This window comes from Atractosteus spatula, chromosome 21 (assembly GCF_055471065.1).
Source record: "Atractosteus spatula isolate fAtrSpa1 chromosome 21, fAtrSpa1.hap1, whole genome shotgun sequence".
In the NCBI taxonomy this organism is placed as follows: Eukaryota; Metazoa; Chordata; class Actinopteri; order Semionotiformes; family Lepisosteidae; genus Atractosteus; species Atractosteus spatula.
Genome location: NC_142726.1, coordinates 6,026,015 through 6,042,335, shown reverse-complemented (window position 1 = coordinate 6,042,335; position 16,321 = coordinate 6,026,015).

Below are 16,321 nucleotides of genomic sequence, written 5' to 3'. Positions count from 1 at the left end.
CACCTAATCTGCGTAACCTCCTTGTTCACAGCTCCCTTGACCGCCCTCAACAACCATCCACACCAGGCACTTTCCCTTGCAACAGAGCTCGCTGTATCACCTGCAAATACACAGCCACCACCACACTCATTCAAGGCCCCTCAGGACAATTCCGGATCACCCAGACAGCATCTTGTACCTCCAGCAACCTTATTTACTGTATCTCTTGCAGTAAATGCCCAGCCATCTACATTGGAGAAACAGGAAGGAGACTCGGAGACCGTTTCAGAGAACACGTCAGGGCTGTAAAGATTAAAGATCTCTCCAAGCCCATTGTTTCTCATTTCACCTCTGACGGCCACGACCACTCTAATCTCTCCGTCTGTGTTCTCAAAGACGGTTTTCCGAACTCATACATCAGAAAGACCACCGAAACTAAAATTATTCTGCAGCTAGGATCACACCTTCTCCCTTCCCTTAACGACAGACTACTGTTCTTTTAAATTTTCTCCATTCATTGGAAGTTTCATTTCACACCTCTCTGCACCCATTCTGACTTCACACCTCTTGATTGGCCTCTCTTTCTGTCCCCTGCTCCCACCTCTCACTCCTCCTCCCTCCCAACCTTTGTTCTCCTGCTACTTTACCTCTGCCTACTGCCCTGTCTCTCTCACACCTGAAGAAGGCTCCACGGCCGAAACGTTGTGTTCTCTTTCTTCTTTTTTTCAGCATGGAATAAACCTATTACTTGTTCCTTTGCGTCCTGAGAAGAATGTCACTGCTGTCACAAAAAGAGTTTTACACTTCAGACCCTATTATATTTGTCTCCCCTAAGACAAAATTATAACAAATATTAATCCTGTAGTCTCTAGTCAGAACTTTAAAAGGTACTGGTCCAGAATTACACAACCAGCTCTAAAGTACAATTTAGGGTTAGATTGTAGGGTTGCGGTTAAGGTTATTCTTGGGAGCCCTGATCTGAGCTCTTCATATCAGGTTCCAGAGAGCCCAGCTGATTTCATACAGTAGGTACATAACAAATCCTCAAATTTTAAAGACCTAGACCAATTGGACTTATTAACTGTGATCAATCATAGGAGATTCAGTATACTACAGTAAGTCACTTAGAGATTGTTTGGGCCAAAAAACAGATTATTCTTCAATCCTCAAGGATCATAGTTCTCTTAACTAAACAAATTATAGGCTTTATTTGTCATTTCCACATGCTCCTAATCTTCAAATCCAGACCCCATAAATCTACAAATACCCCATGAAACCACTGATGGCCCTGGAGTTTTGTCATTTGTACCATGGTCATAGTTTTTTTTTAAATCCCAGGCTCTGACCTCCGTTTTTGTTAATATAGGACTTCTTTTTAGATTTTACTCAAAGCTGTTTAAGGCTGTCAAGCGCTTTTCTATTTTAGTTGTAAGAATACTGTTGGCAGTTGGATATTCAGTTCGTACTTTAGTTCATCAAGTCTGTGAGCAACGCCCAACGCTCACAGACAAAAATGCCGGAAATGCCGCTTTTTAAAAATATATATATATTTTTTTCTATTTATAGACGAGCTATTGCATAATACAGTAGCTCAACTTCTGAACACACTCCGCTGTTTCACTTTAAGAGCTGCAGCTGCCGAGCTTGCATTGACGTCAACAGGCCAGGTCTCTGAGCAGATTTGAGAACAGGACAAGACACTGCGGAGAAGCGCTCGGCGGCCGGTCAGTCAAGCATCGTTACAGTCTGGTCAGACGGGCGGGCGGGCGACTCCAGGTCGGAGCAGCTGCTGGGAGAGCTCTTGACGCGGAGCAGCGTCTGTAACTGAATTGCTGAAGCACGCAGCGTTGACCATTTGAACCAGAAAGGGGTCTTGCGCGTTTGCAGGAGCGCTGCAGAATAGAAAACCTGCGTCTTGTTTTAGGGGGTAAGTTTTTTTTGTCTTACTAATGTAACCTATCTGTGTGGGCACATTTTGTTCTGAGAAGGGATCAGTTATTTCTACATTCTTATTGATTTTTTTTTCGTGAACAACGTGAGGGATAGATTGCATCCTTTCTCTTCCCTGGATGATTACATTGACTCGGGCACTGCAGTTGCTGATAACGAAGTTTTCCATGCTAGTGCATGATGGTGGGATATTATTAATTGACTATCAGGACATACAGTCCAGTTTCGCGCCCGGGAGAATCGCCATAATAGCAAAGTGTCGTTTAACAATACAATGAGGTTATTGTTAGTAAGAATAGTAGCTGAATGTTCAGAAAATGTACTGGCGGAACCGTCCCTTCAGCGCTACAGTCAACAACGCAGGTACTTCTCCCAATAGAGGACAAGCATGTCCTCAGAGACATTCACACACATCGGAGGAGCAGAGTGCTGTACTTCAGTGTGCCTGCACACTTTAAAGCGCTTCGATTTCTGTCTTCCATGCCGAAATCACCTTCACCCGTGCATCACTTTCTTCGTCCTCTATGATATTAAGACTTAATAGAAACGTAAACTCGAGTCTTTCACAAACATTGGCATCGTTGGTGCCTTTAACTGTTTGTATTCGCCTCAAGTTCTCTTTTAATCATGTGAAGCTTACCTGCTCGCCTGCTTGACGAAATGGACTACGCATGCCCTGCAACACAAAACAGTAAATTATAGGGTTAACTGAAACTCCATCCTCAATTGAGACCTTAAAATGCACCGACACGTTACACTCAGTGACGGAAAACTTCCGTCTCTCTTGAATAATACCACTGGAGTGCATTAGTGAAGGAGTTCTCGGTATTGCTAAGCATTCGAAGCTGGTCATTTGCGTGAAAAACATCATTCAGTCACCACGCCTGCCACTCCAAGTTTTGTCTAGTTACTGCAGAAGGAGTCTTGTCAGTTATTTCCCTGACAGGAGGCTTTTTGACAGAAAGGCAAACTCTTATGTCCGTCCCCTTTTGTCTCCGTGACTATTGCACTGCAATTCAGAGGCAGAGGGGGTTCACCTGCCTGGAAAGAGATTTGGGGTCCATCCAGTTCAAAACCAGTATGTAAATGCAGTAAATGATTATGTGTAGAGCTAGAATAGAGAAAACTAGCTGTGATTTTGTTAAATGCAAACTAAAAGGCAAAACTAGCTCCTGTATCTTTAGCCCATTAGGTGAAAAGGGCAAACGATATACAGTATGTACCATTTCTGGACTGAACATAAAAGATTAATCTTTCTGAACAAAGTGCAATGTGCTGAGAGCAGGACCCAGTGAGTCTTAATTCCTTAAGATCTTCCAAGTAATGGAGTCTCCCAGATCAATAAATGCCTATAGGTTGCTGAAAATGAGAGTGGTGGGCTGACTGCTTCCTTTGTTAAGTTCTTATGCCACCAGAAGGGAGCCCTTCGAAAGTGCACCCCATCTTGTCATGCACCTCTGTCCACGGCACGCTTTGCTCCGCCAGCACAACCCGCGCTTTGCCTCATGCTTGAAGCCAGTTAGCAACACACAGCAGGGGCCAGCAGCACCTGAAGGTCAGGTGGCAAATATGTCTCCTTAGACCTACATGTGCATCCATTACAGTCAATTTGCAAAGACTTAGTCAGTTTTGAAAAGCCGTATCCCTCAACGCTTCGTCTTTGTTTCAGCGCAGAAGTTGACTCATCCAGGAGATCTATAAATATTTCCTTGTCTGTATAGCAAATTGTGACGCGGGACATCAACAAAATAGATAGGAATTCTCTCCCCATTTTTGGAATGTCAAATATGTCGGTTTTTTCCCTGCTATAAACAGGGTTGGTTTTGTGGTCAGATAAAAATGACCACAATTGCTATTTTATTGATAAGACTCAGATTAGGTATGTCTTTGTGAAAGTATTTCCCATTGCACAAAATGCCAGGGAGTGGTGTAGTTGTAGGCAGATCCCACATACCTTGTGTTGAGTAGGTGTCCTCACCGCCATTTAGACAGGACTGGATAAGATGCACAGCCTTTAGTGAGCACTGTACCTGGTTCAATAGCTATCTTAAAACCTCAAATCGCCTTTTCTGTTGTGTGAGTTACAAAAGTAAATATGAGGTTAGAAAGAGGGAAATAAATAGCCAGGAAGTGTGTCAGTACTTAGATCCATACCGAAAAAAGTTATGTACCTTAGGACAGGGGTTCCCAGTCCTGATCCTGGGGTCCATAAACCTGGTTTTCATTCCAGCTGAGCTTCATTGAACTTAATTGAAGCCTTAACCTGTTTTATCAAGTTTCTACATAGGGATATTTGGATTTTTTTTTCCACTCCTAGGTTTGATTTTATTTTACTTGTGAAATGCAATCAATAGAAGGCAGCCTCAAACACAAGTAATCAGTGGTATGTTTGAGGTCCAAGACCGGGACTGGGAACTCAGGTCATAGGAGTTTGCTTGCCCACATTCCCCTACATCATCTCCTATAAAAAACAAGCTTTGTAAGCACAGCTCTGTCAGCTTCTGCCTGAGCACTGCCAGGCTGGAGGAGGCTGTAAGCCAGTGAGAGAATTTGGTCACGCTGTAACCTTGCAGGATTGTCAGCGCAGTCAGATCTCTAACTCTTCTTGCGGTGAGAACACATCTCAAATCTTTTTGCCAGGCCAGGAGCAAACACGTGCAAGATTTGGCTGTAAAACTTGTAAATATCATTGCTGTGGATGCATTGTGTTATAGTGGGGATCTACATGGTGGGAGAGATATTGTATGTTCACCCAGGATTGGTACAGCTGTGAAATAAGCAGATACGTTAAGATAGAGTTTGTGTGTCTGGGAAATGTAATATCTTTTCTAAGGTAGGAACATGGATACATTTTTGACAGTGCTACTTCTGAGCCTGAGTATCTGCAAGGCCTGCCAAGTGTTTGTTTATTGGGAAAGCAAAATGAGTTTAGTCGTGGAGCTTTTAACTGCTGAATTTGTTTTCTGCAGAGCAAGGTGCGTTGTCTGAAAGCCAAGAATACGGAGGCAGTGTGTATCGGCTGGAAAAAGTAATCTTGTAAGTGCAGTATGTTGAAATACAAATGGGCATTGTGTTGTTGAGCACGTTCCTTTCCCTGATAAGATCAACATACTGAAACAAATGCTTCGAAGGCACGTTTCTTTAGAGAAGGGTAACTAAAGACCAAAGATGGTCTTTTAAAGAAAGAATTGTTTTTTCTTTTAAGCCCACATTTGGCATGTTGTGAAATTAAAACTTTTACGTACTCTGCTGTGATACCTAAATAAATTGTTTGCATCTCATTGTATTTTTTATAGAAGAGTCACTACATAAAGTCAAAATACATTTTCCTAAATCGGGTTTCTTATCTATCTGTCATTAGGAAAATACAGGTGTGTGTAAACCTACAATCTTAGCAACATCATAAAGTCTGTGATTAAACACAGTTTAGTATGGACACGGAGTGGTACCATTTATTTACATTACTTTAAATTCCCTGGATCAGAGTACCCAGAGTGCTCAATTAACACAATCTTTTTGGTGTCCTTAGCAACCGTACTCACTGTTCCTAATTACTGGACGAAAAATTCCATAGTTGATTTTTATTTTTGGATAGCTATTTGACCTTTAAGGAATCGGGACATTTTTCTATGTGGAAGGTGAAGAAAAAACCGAAGGACTTTCCTGAGTCAGAAGAGAAACGTATTTTATGGACAGATAACCTTGAAATCAATTCAGAAAAGTATGCAGATGTTGTGTGAGGCTGACTTATTTGTGTCAGCTCAATGCCATGTTTTGTTAAAATGCTTTAATCTTTTGGTTATGATTCCTTAAAAAACAAATTGGAATCCTTATTTATATATAAATTAGAGCATAAGAACTCCTGTTAAGACGGTATTGTGGTTAGGGAACACCTTCATGTTAAGATGCTGTTTTCCCTCTGTTAGAGCAACAGAAACTCTGTAAAAAGTAACACATACCTTACAGCTTCTCTCTAGACTACTTACAGCTGTTCAAAAGGAAATTATGAAATAGCTTATCCCAGTTAGTTTTGACTGTTCTAATCATACAGTAGCTATGCATTTTTTCCTCTGTGCAGGTTTCATCTTAAAAGAAGATGCTTAAGCAGCTTAATCTTATAATTATGCAGAAACAGGTCCACTCTTGTGATTTAGTTTAATTTAGATGATTTGACTCTTATAACCAAGAAATACATTTGCACATACTATACCTATTAATATTGAGGTTATTGTTTCTGACTGGCATCTTCACGACATTTATAGCACCTCTTTTAACCCTGTAAAATCAATGGATACCTGACTATCATGCTTCCATTTCTGGTTCACAGCAAGCCATATTCCACAATTAACATTTGTCACAAAACAATAGGTGACAACCTTGTCTTCCACTAGCCAAAAGGCAACAATGTAATGACAGTGCTGTCTATTCCCACACCTTGTACCTCTCAATTTTGGAATTTTGGCAGCATTTATCTGATTTAATATAGATCTATGTTTTTGAGTGCCGCAATCCCATTTTCCTCACGGATAAAAAACCTCCATTGTATCGACAGAGGTTTGCAACCTAATAAGGTCATCAACTCCTGTGGTTAATGAAGATGGAAATGTTTGCTCCTAATTATGTTTCTTCTTTTCAATTTGGCTCAAGGCTAGAGGCTCAAGCTGTTAAAATCCCGACCGGTATGATGCAAACAGACTGCAGATAAACCCAGCTCGTACTGTGGCTCTTGCATTTGAAAGTCTGATGAATATTTAAAGAAGAAAATGCTCCCATAGCACCATTACCTCACTGGCTGAAACCTGGTTGATGAATATTTGATGGTGGGAATGCCTGTATGAGGTCATCTGGAATGAGGAAACCCCTACAGTTCTGGCCAGTCTCCTTGAGCATCTTTTGGAAGAGGAGAGTGTGAGTCACAGTTCACAAGTTTCTCTGCTGTTTCATCAGCCTTGGTAGTGCTCTGAAATTAGAAAGAATTAAGGTGCAGTAATGTTACTTAATACAAGAAGGTGGTAGGGAGGGGAACGATCAGAGCAGCAGACAGAAGAGCAAAAACCTGTACCAGCTAAGTGACCAGCAGAAGGTCGTGGGAGAGAATGATGGACATGATGGGTATGATGAAGGGAGCTGACCACAGTTAGGTAGTCAGTGAATGAAGAAGGCAGTGAGCTGTAGGTCTGCTGACGTCCTCTCTAATTGCCTTTGAAACCACAGCTGTTAAACCAATTCTGTTGCAGAGCAATGAATCTGCTAGAACAACAAACTCATAGTCATAGTTTGTTTCTGGGCATGGTTAAAGGGGGCTTGTCTGCTGTTATTCCTGCCAATACAACTGTGCTCTTTATAAGCAAAATAGCTATTTCAGTACAAATAATAGGATAGTTATAGCTGCGAATTTTAACAATTTACAAATTGATTAGTCATTATCCAAACATTACCTGGAACATATCACTGGTTAGAGGGAACTTGTTTTGACTTATTTTTCTCTCCCGATAGCACATTGCCTAATATGAACAGTAGAAATAGCCCTTACTAGTTTGAGGTTGTAACAATGTGTCAGAACATGGAAATACTTAACAAAATTGCCAAATGTATACATTCCATACTTGGCCCTATATAAGTCAATCCAATAAAACTCTTCTACCTGTTTTATAAATCTTGTATCCTTCGATTCTCATGCCTTATTTCCAAATGCATTGACTTGCAAGAGGTTTGTATGATAGTGACCTTATACAGTAGTAACACACTGCAGTGGCAAGAGCAGGAAAATCTTTGCTTTTGACCTACATTTTACTTCATGTAACATGCAATACAATAGATGTCACAAAAATTCCTTTTTGCCATTTTGGGAGTTAATGGTATTATCTTAATCCATGACTAAGATGCCAGTTCAGAGTCGACAGTACTGTTTCCTTTTCTGCTTCATTCACTGGTATGAGAAAGACACACAGATTTCACTGTCTGTCCCGAACATGAGAGGGTTAAGGGAAACCCCTGGTCGGGTGGTGTTATCCTTCCTTTAGAAGAAAACTTGGCTGATTTGTGCGGTACCATTGTGCTCTTAACAATGACTGACTAGTAAAGGAAGTCTGCTTTGTATGCGCCTGGTGTTTACTTTCACAAATAGAACCTTAAAACAGTTGCTAGAACATCCCAGGCACGATCCTTGAAAACCTATCTCCATAATATCGGAACCCTGTCATTTGGGATTCAGTGGATTCTAAGGAATGCTCAGTTCTGGTCCTTCATGTCCACACACCAGCTAGTTTTCATTCCAATTACCTAATTGAAGCCTTAATTGAACTAACAGATTGCTTGATTGGAGTATTTTCAGGCTTGGGTTTTTATGTTCCAGATATATAGTAAGATAATAGTTCAAAGGCCACCTCCCACATGCTTAAGAGCTGCATAGTTCTGAGCTTGACTGGGACCAACAACAGCAGGCATGTGTGGTCCACTGGAACCAGGAGAAAAGGCTAATACTGTAGGAGATCCAGTTCAGGTGGTTTCTTGAGAATCAACAACAAAACTCAGAGTCAACAAAAACAACAAAACCACTCTGGAGTAGTGGTTTCCAGCACTGGGCCTGGAGGAATAATGTCTGCTGGTTTTCATTCCAGCTGAGCTCTAAATCTCCACTGCTGTTTGACTGACTTAACTGAACTGTTTACTTGTTTAGACTTTCAACTTGTTTTTTCAGTCAGTCCTAAATGTCACATTTTCAAGGGCACTGTTTCCAGCAACCTCAGCACACAGAACATTAGGCAGCCTCTTGCTTGCCTAAATAGCTCTTAGTGGCAGATAAATTGATGATAAACAAATACATGTGAAAGTGACACTGTATCAGACACTCCCACAAGCATTTTTCCTTCTGCAGGATGAGAAGGAATGATGGCAGTTCTGAAGCTCAGAAACTGGCACAGGGGTATTACCCATTGCAATTCTCATTTGACCTTTTGAAGAGCTTAAAGGAAATTTACAATAATGTCCCAAACAGAAAACTGATATAAATTAGCCTGTGATTAAGGACTTAGCTAGAGCAAAAAACCAGAAGAGACAATGTTCCTCCGAGACCAGGGCAGGGAACCACATAACAAGAGAAACACAACACTTGTAATACTTTTTGCATTACAAGTTGTGAGGGACTGGAACAAGGTTGTCTGTCCATGAAGCTGATATCATAGTTATACTGTATGAGGTCTTCAGATCAATTAGCAGTCAAATGATCTTAGCAGGCTGAATGGCCTCCTCTCATTTATTGTGATCTTCTCAAAGAAGCAGTGCCATGGCTGCATCCAAAAACAGGTTTGGAATCTCTCTTCCTTCATGCCCAAGATAAGGACAACGGTACTTATGTAGGACTGTTGGTTCAACTGAACCTTTGATAGAAAAATTATTTGGATTTATTTGTGAGTGTAACACCAGTAGATCAATGTAGTCTTAAAACTCCCTGTACTTACAGATAATAGCTTACTGAAACATTGACGGTATTTCTTACTGTTTTGTTTACAGTAATTGCTGTGATATAAACTACAAGCAAAATAACACGATCTCTCTTCAGTTAACTGTTGTGTTTTCCCTAGGTTTCGGATTCCAGGGTCTGTGTCCTGGTGTTGCCGTGGAGGCTGTGGCTGCCTGGGTGTGTCTGTTTCTCTGAGTGAGTGAATGAGGCTTTGCAGGGGCTGAGGATGTGAATGACCAGGAGACAGATTTCCTGGTGCAACGCTCCGCTATTTCCTAGTGGGCATCCTGTGAGTCTGGAAAGGTGTTGCCTGAGTCAAGCTTTGGTTTAGAAGTTTTACAAAAGAAAGTTAATGTGTCTGATAATTAAACAACAATGTACAACAGGATGTGTGTGACCAAGGAACCTTGCACTCTGAGAAATGACCGTATCCTGTAATAATACACATTCTAGAGGGTATTGTTGCTATTGTACTGTTATTGGTACTGTTGCTAAACATACAGACTGTTTCTAAAGATTTGTGACAGGATTGACTCAGAGATGCAAGTCCCGAACTGTTGTCGTTAGTTTTGAAACAGCTCTGAGGCCAAGCTGGGCTTATTGGTTCCCTCTTGTATTTCTTAACATAGCCCAGCTATATCGATGAGCTGCTTTGAGGACAATTAATAATAATAATAGACTTTATTTTATATAGCGCCTTTAAAGGTGGCTTCTCAAAGCGCTTTACAGATTGACAACAACAATAAATAAAAAGAATACACAAGATTAAACACAATTACAATACACAGAGGAGACTGTGGATGGTGGTACTAATTAAATGTCTGAACCACAGTGTGGGCTTTATACAGGACATACAGAGCACTTTATTAATGAGTCCTGCACTACTCTGACTTGAACAGAATTTGCTGCATGTTGTGCTTCCTTTTTGATCAATAATTAGATGCACACATTTCCCAGGCTGCAAAGAGAGCCCACTGCAGACTCGGGGAACCTGGCTCAGCTCCAGAGGGAATCACAGCCACACCGTGTCAGCAGACATCGAAACACTCTTTGCAGTGGATGTCTTTATTTTTTCATTCACCTACTTCAACAGTGGAGTAGAAATCAACAATGCATTTGCTGCCAAAAAAATAGTTCGGTAAATAGAGCTGTGCTGACCACACAGTTGTTCGTGACTTGATGTTTCTTCATCTAAAATCCAGAATTCTATGGATAAGTGTCAATTTTGTCTGTGCAATTTGATTTTTGTTATGCTGACAGTTGTGCTGTCAAGTGCTGAATGCTCTTAAACATAATTGTGAATACTGTATCACCTGCTGGGGTTCTTTTGCTGTTGAATGATTGGGGATTTTCTTTCTCTGCCTTTCAACACAAGAATGATATTTAGGTTACGCCGTGGTAGAAGTACATATTGTGCTTGTCACGAAAATTGAGAGATATTGACCTCCGCTCCAGGCAAGTACCTAGACTGTAGCTGAGATATACAGTATTACTTGGCATCTCTACACTATATTCTGTGATTTCTTCCATAATCAATAAGAAAGAAGATATTAATATTTTTTCCCAAGCTGTTTTTTGGTGGGTTCTGTTTATTTCACGTAGTCTAAATATTTTCTACTAGTCCACATAAGGTTGGTTTGAGCCATTAAATTCTCTTTGTTCTCACATGTCTCTTTAAAAGATTAGCAGAACACAAAAGACCTGCAGCGCAGAATATGGTGATGTTCTCATATTTGTGTGTATGTTTTGTATAGATTTGTTTAGAACTGTAAAATAATGCTCACTAGACACCAGCAGACAGCATGGCTTTTGCAGTGGTGGGTGTGCACTGAAGTGTAGCAGTTTTACACACAGCCTGTGTAAAGTATATGAAAGGTAAGAATACATACTGTATAGAAAGAATTACAATGCCTACTGTATGTGCCTCTGGAGTACTGAATAAACTAGCTAATCATAAAAGGGTAGGCAGTTCTACAGAATTAGCTAGAAGCCTGCAAGAGCTGTTAGTATGGCTTTGGAAACACAAGTTTACTCTGGAAGTTTTTGGAAGGCCTGAAATTAGTATTCACTCACCTGAGTTTAAAAGTAATGTGAGTTTGTGCTTCAGTCTCCTTTTGCATACAGAATCTCTGAAACCAAAACAAGTACAGCTATACAACACAAGTGCACTGGCCTGCTTTTTAAAATCTGAAGCAACGTGCAAGGTTGTTTGTAATCTCACATTGGCATGGTGCTGACCAGATCAGTCTTGCTTTAATAAGTAGCTGTTGTGGTTAGTCGTCATTTGATAAAGAGCCACGTACAGTCTGCCTACTTGATCTTTCGTCTCTAGTAAAAAAGAGTAGAATTTTCTTGCATTCAACACCAGATGCTGCAGCTTGTTTAACGTCAGGCTGATCAAAGTGCAAGGAAACAGGAAAATTACATTTTGGAGAAAGTCAACATGGATACAAGATAACATCCCACCAGATACAGCGCCTTTAAATGAGCCGTTTGGGCAAATGATCTTTAAAAAATCTGTTGTGCCTTGTATTGCCAACCTGTGCTATTATTTATTGTTCCTTTCAGAGTTGTTTAGGATGTCTGATTCTTGAATAATCCAGAAGATCAAGTGACACATATCTGCCCATATTTATGGAGCATTGACACTTCTCTTGATAGCAAGTGTCTTTATCCCTATTTTCTTTCATGGCCTCACCATGCAAACTCGAAGCAGCCTTCTTCGGGTGAGGGGTCCAGCCATTATGATATCTTTTTACACATCATCGATCCTCTTGCTGCTTCTAAATCCATCAGATTCCTGCCAAGACCACACATATTCTTTGACCCAAAGCCCCTGTGGAGCAGCACAGTATCAGAAAAACATTATGCTGGAACAGTACCTCTCACTGGGCTGGAGGGCACCAGTGAACTCCCCGAGTGAGCAAAACAGTCCAACACAATTAGTACAGGGGAACTGTGATGAAGGGACGAGTAAACCACTGTGTCGGCCCTTTGCTCCAAAAGATTCCCTGAAAGATTTTTCTTCCCCCCTCTTCTCTAGAAACCCGACACTTCTCTAGAGTCACGTTTTAACATGTCAATGTGTAACGCTTCTAAATATGAGACAAATTATTGTATGCTGACACCCTCAGCAAAACTGAGAGTAGGAGTTCTGAATGGCAACCCTGCTTTAAAAACCTCTAGACCGAGGACTACGCTGAATGTGCTGTTATTAAATTTACTTGTTGAGTTCCCTCCATCCATTATCCAACCACTTCTTCCAGTTCACGGTGATGGGGGAGTTTGAGCCCATCCTGGCAAGCTTCATGTCCTCTCTAATTTAATCCATCTGTTGAGTTCAAGATGGTGAACAGTTCTTTTAGGGCTCTGGACATATAACTAGGAGTTCAAGGGTACAGATTTGCTCCGTTATTAAAATTCTTCCAAAGTCTTTCCCGTACTATTTGATCTCTTGTAGAGCACCTTCTGCTGATTCAGTCATTGAAAGTCTTCAAAATCAAAGGGAGGGATGTTTACAGTTCCCATTTTCATGAATTGTTCAAACTGCAATCCTATGAATTTAAATTATTTGATGCTGAGTTACAGATCAGGGGTGTTGCCTTGTAGACTTCGTTTTTGTTTTTGTAGTAACGGGGTTTGGAAGTTTCAGCACATAATTAAAAGAAGATTCCAAAACAGGGAGCTGGTATTTCTTATTTAATTTCTTAAGACTTATTTTTGTGGTCCTCTGTTGTGTACCACCTGATAAACAGGGATTCAGCCACTGGGGTCTGTGAAGTGAAGGCAGATCAAAGGTGTCTTGTGTTCTTCAGAGCGAGTGAGTGAAAATAATCATATGATATGCTGTCAGACTGCAAAAACAGTCTCTCCTTCTCAAAAGCTTTCCTGAAAGGTGATTAAAAATAGTGCAGAGCGTACAGAGCTGGCGGGCAGATTCAGAGATGAAGTGGCGCTTGTGTTTTTCAGAGCCGAAATGTCGCTCCAGCCCCCCCACAATCGCTGATGGTATCGGCGGTTTGACTGGGTTTCGATTTTAAAGCAGCTTTGGTACAGTTTGTATCAGTGAGCTGCATTTTGTCTTTTCACTAAAAACCACTTTCCTGAACCAAGGTGATATGCCTCCAATCTGCCATTCCCAATCAGACTCGGGGTGAAAGTTTTTCTGTTAGCCCCGGTCCTCAGATTGATTTTGACACCATGAGCAATATTCAAGAAATGTCCTCAGTCTTGCGCCACCAGAGTTCTCTTTGTCGCTTTCTTCCCCTACTCACTTTGCTGCAGCGGGCACAACCTTGTAAACCAAATGAAACAATAACACATGAACAACGGAGACGTTTGGAGTCTCAGTACAGGAGGTCAAATACATATTTTATTAATATATTGAAAGGCAAATGTGTTCATAATAGCTGTTTCAAAGCAGTTTGTCACGATCGTAAACCCCTCCTCTTAAGGACGCTCCAGCCCTTCCTTGTTCAGGACTATGAATTTTCTGTGAATGTTTCTTACAAATGCAGTTGTACTGTACAGTATCTGTAAAATGAAAAGGTGGTGAAATTTGTGCCCCTTTGGTTTCAGGAGGGAAAGATCTGAAATGTTGTAGTTCATGAAGCAAAACAGAAGGTTGGGTCACATGGCAGCTACACCTCCCCGCTGCCAGTATAATGATATACGGTATGTCTCATGATTGTTGTAAGGGATCAGTTACATACTTTGCACTGCTGTCAAAGGGAGATATGTAAATATCTGGACTGGACTGGCTTTGTGTTTCTTTCCACTCCATGGGGCCTTTGGAACAGAAAGTTCAAGGGACAGCAGCCCAAGTGCTTCTATGACTGAACTGGTTGTGTGTCCTGAACAAAATGACAACATTGCTGTTGAATGTACAGTTTGAGCTTAAGCAGCTTAAGCTGAGATGTCACTGGTACAAGCCTGGCTGAATAGGTCATCCAGACCGGCCATTAGCTGGCCAGGATTCCAGGGTGGAGGTGCCCAAGTGTCTCAGAGTTGGGTGAGCTTCAGTCAGCCAGGTGTCTCTCAGCTTTCAGTGCAACAGTGACTCCTGGGTCCATCTGAGTACCTGGAACCATGGACTGAGATCTCCTCATTGGTACAAACCCTTCTCTGATGTACTGTAGAGCTCTTGGCATGTCAAAAGATAGATGGCTCTGGAAAATGGGAATGTTGGGGCTGGGTGGCTGCTGATTCCCATTCTTCCAGTGAAGTTCAGGAACCTTTCAAAGTATAAGGCCTTTGGCTTGCAAAGGAGAGAAATTAATTGGGGATTCCAAAATTCTAAAAACAACAGGGGAGATTTCCTGAAGTCCAGCCCTATCTGTTAAATATGTGTGCTGGAAAACCTAATTAAAATTGCGGTTATTCCTTTGAAGTTGAAGTTGTCCTTCTTCAGTTTGGTTGTCTTTTGAGCCTCTCATTGAAGACAATAGCACTCAGCTCCAGAAACATTTTAATGATAGCAGATGAAATTAAATAGAAAGAAAGCTGGGAACATAAAAGTAACGTAGCCTGACCCAGTAAGGTAACCCAGAATCCCTGAAAGGTTTGCGCGGCTCAGTGGCACTGAATGGATGTCCCACCTCAGTGTCTTTAATGACTAGAAAATATAGAGAAAGGATCTCAAAGAAGTGCACTTCTTCTTCAAGCAGGTTGGAAAGTAAAAGCCATTTCACCCATTCACACAACACTATACCTGAGGTCATTAGTAGCTCTGCAGAATACTTTTGATACTTTTTTTTCATTCTTTTTAAATGGGATAACTGTAAATAGCAGTTCCGCAGCTGTGCCAGTGTGTGCTCAGCAGGAAGAAAGAAGGCTTTTGAAAGAGCAGAAAAGAGGCACGAAAGCACATTCAGAAGACACTTCAGAAGCAGCATATGAAACAGATTTGTCTTTTATGTTGAGTGTCACCACTATCTCTTACTGATTAGCATTCCACCTACTCCCTTGCACTTTCCTTGAACCCTTCCCTGCCTAAAGCAGTCACCTTGCTAGAGCTGCTCAACAGGAATATCTGACACCTAAATTTCCACTGCCGAGACTCTAATTGAGGTTATTATTGTGAATCCAATCCAAAATTTCCCCAAAACAGAATGGCACAATACGACTCCCTCCACTCCAAAATCATCTCCCTATAGCATCCACAAAGGACCCCTGCATTGTGTCAGTCAGCCTGTACCGTCTAGTAAGTGTGTAACTGTGTCGGCAACTAGGGTTATTTCTAGTTCCAGACCTGGATACAGCCACTAATATTAAAATTACAGGCATTGTAAATGTGCGTGCATTCTGAAACTAGTTTCTTATGCAGCACAGTCAAGCATGTGAAGCTCCAAGAAGAGCTTTTTTGTCAAAAAGTCAAGACATCAGAGTGAAAAACAGTTTCCATCTTTCTGCTTAGCCTTAGGAGCTGTTATATTAATATATTTGTTAGAAACAATCTGACTGCTTGAAGGCACTGTCTGAGAGTCTAAACAATAGGTGCACTAATAACTGGGAGTTAAAATGCAATTGTAAAAATATCTCTTTTCCAAGTGTAGATGGCAAGCAGCCATATTTTCTAACCAGTGCAAATTTGCAAAGATACATTGTTGTTTGGTGAAATTAAATAGAAATATTTAGAGCATTTGAACCTTAAATGTACCTTTGCTACCCTACATAAAAAATGTACATCATTTCTTGCATCTTAGTTTCCTGGTTTCCTCTATTCGCTTTGTTGTGTCCTGGAAATGTGTGAGAAAGAGCAGGTGCAGAACTTTGTCTTGGTGCAGAAATGTTGCAAAGGGAACAACTGATGACTCTCAGCAACAGCACTTCTTATTTACTGAGCAAATACTGTATACAGTAGTTGAACTGTACAGCCATGTCACACCTTAAAAATGCAGCGCAACCCTAACTACTACTCCTTATGTTTTT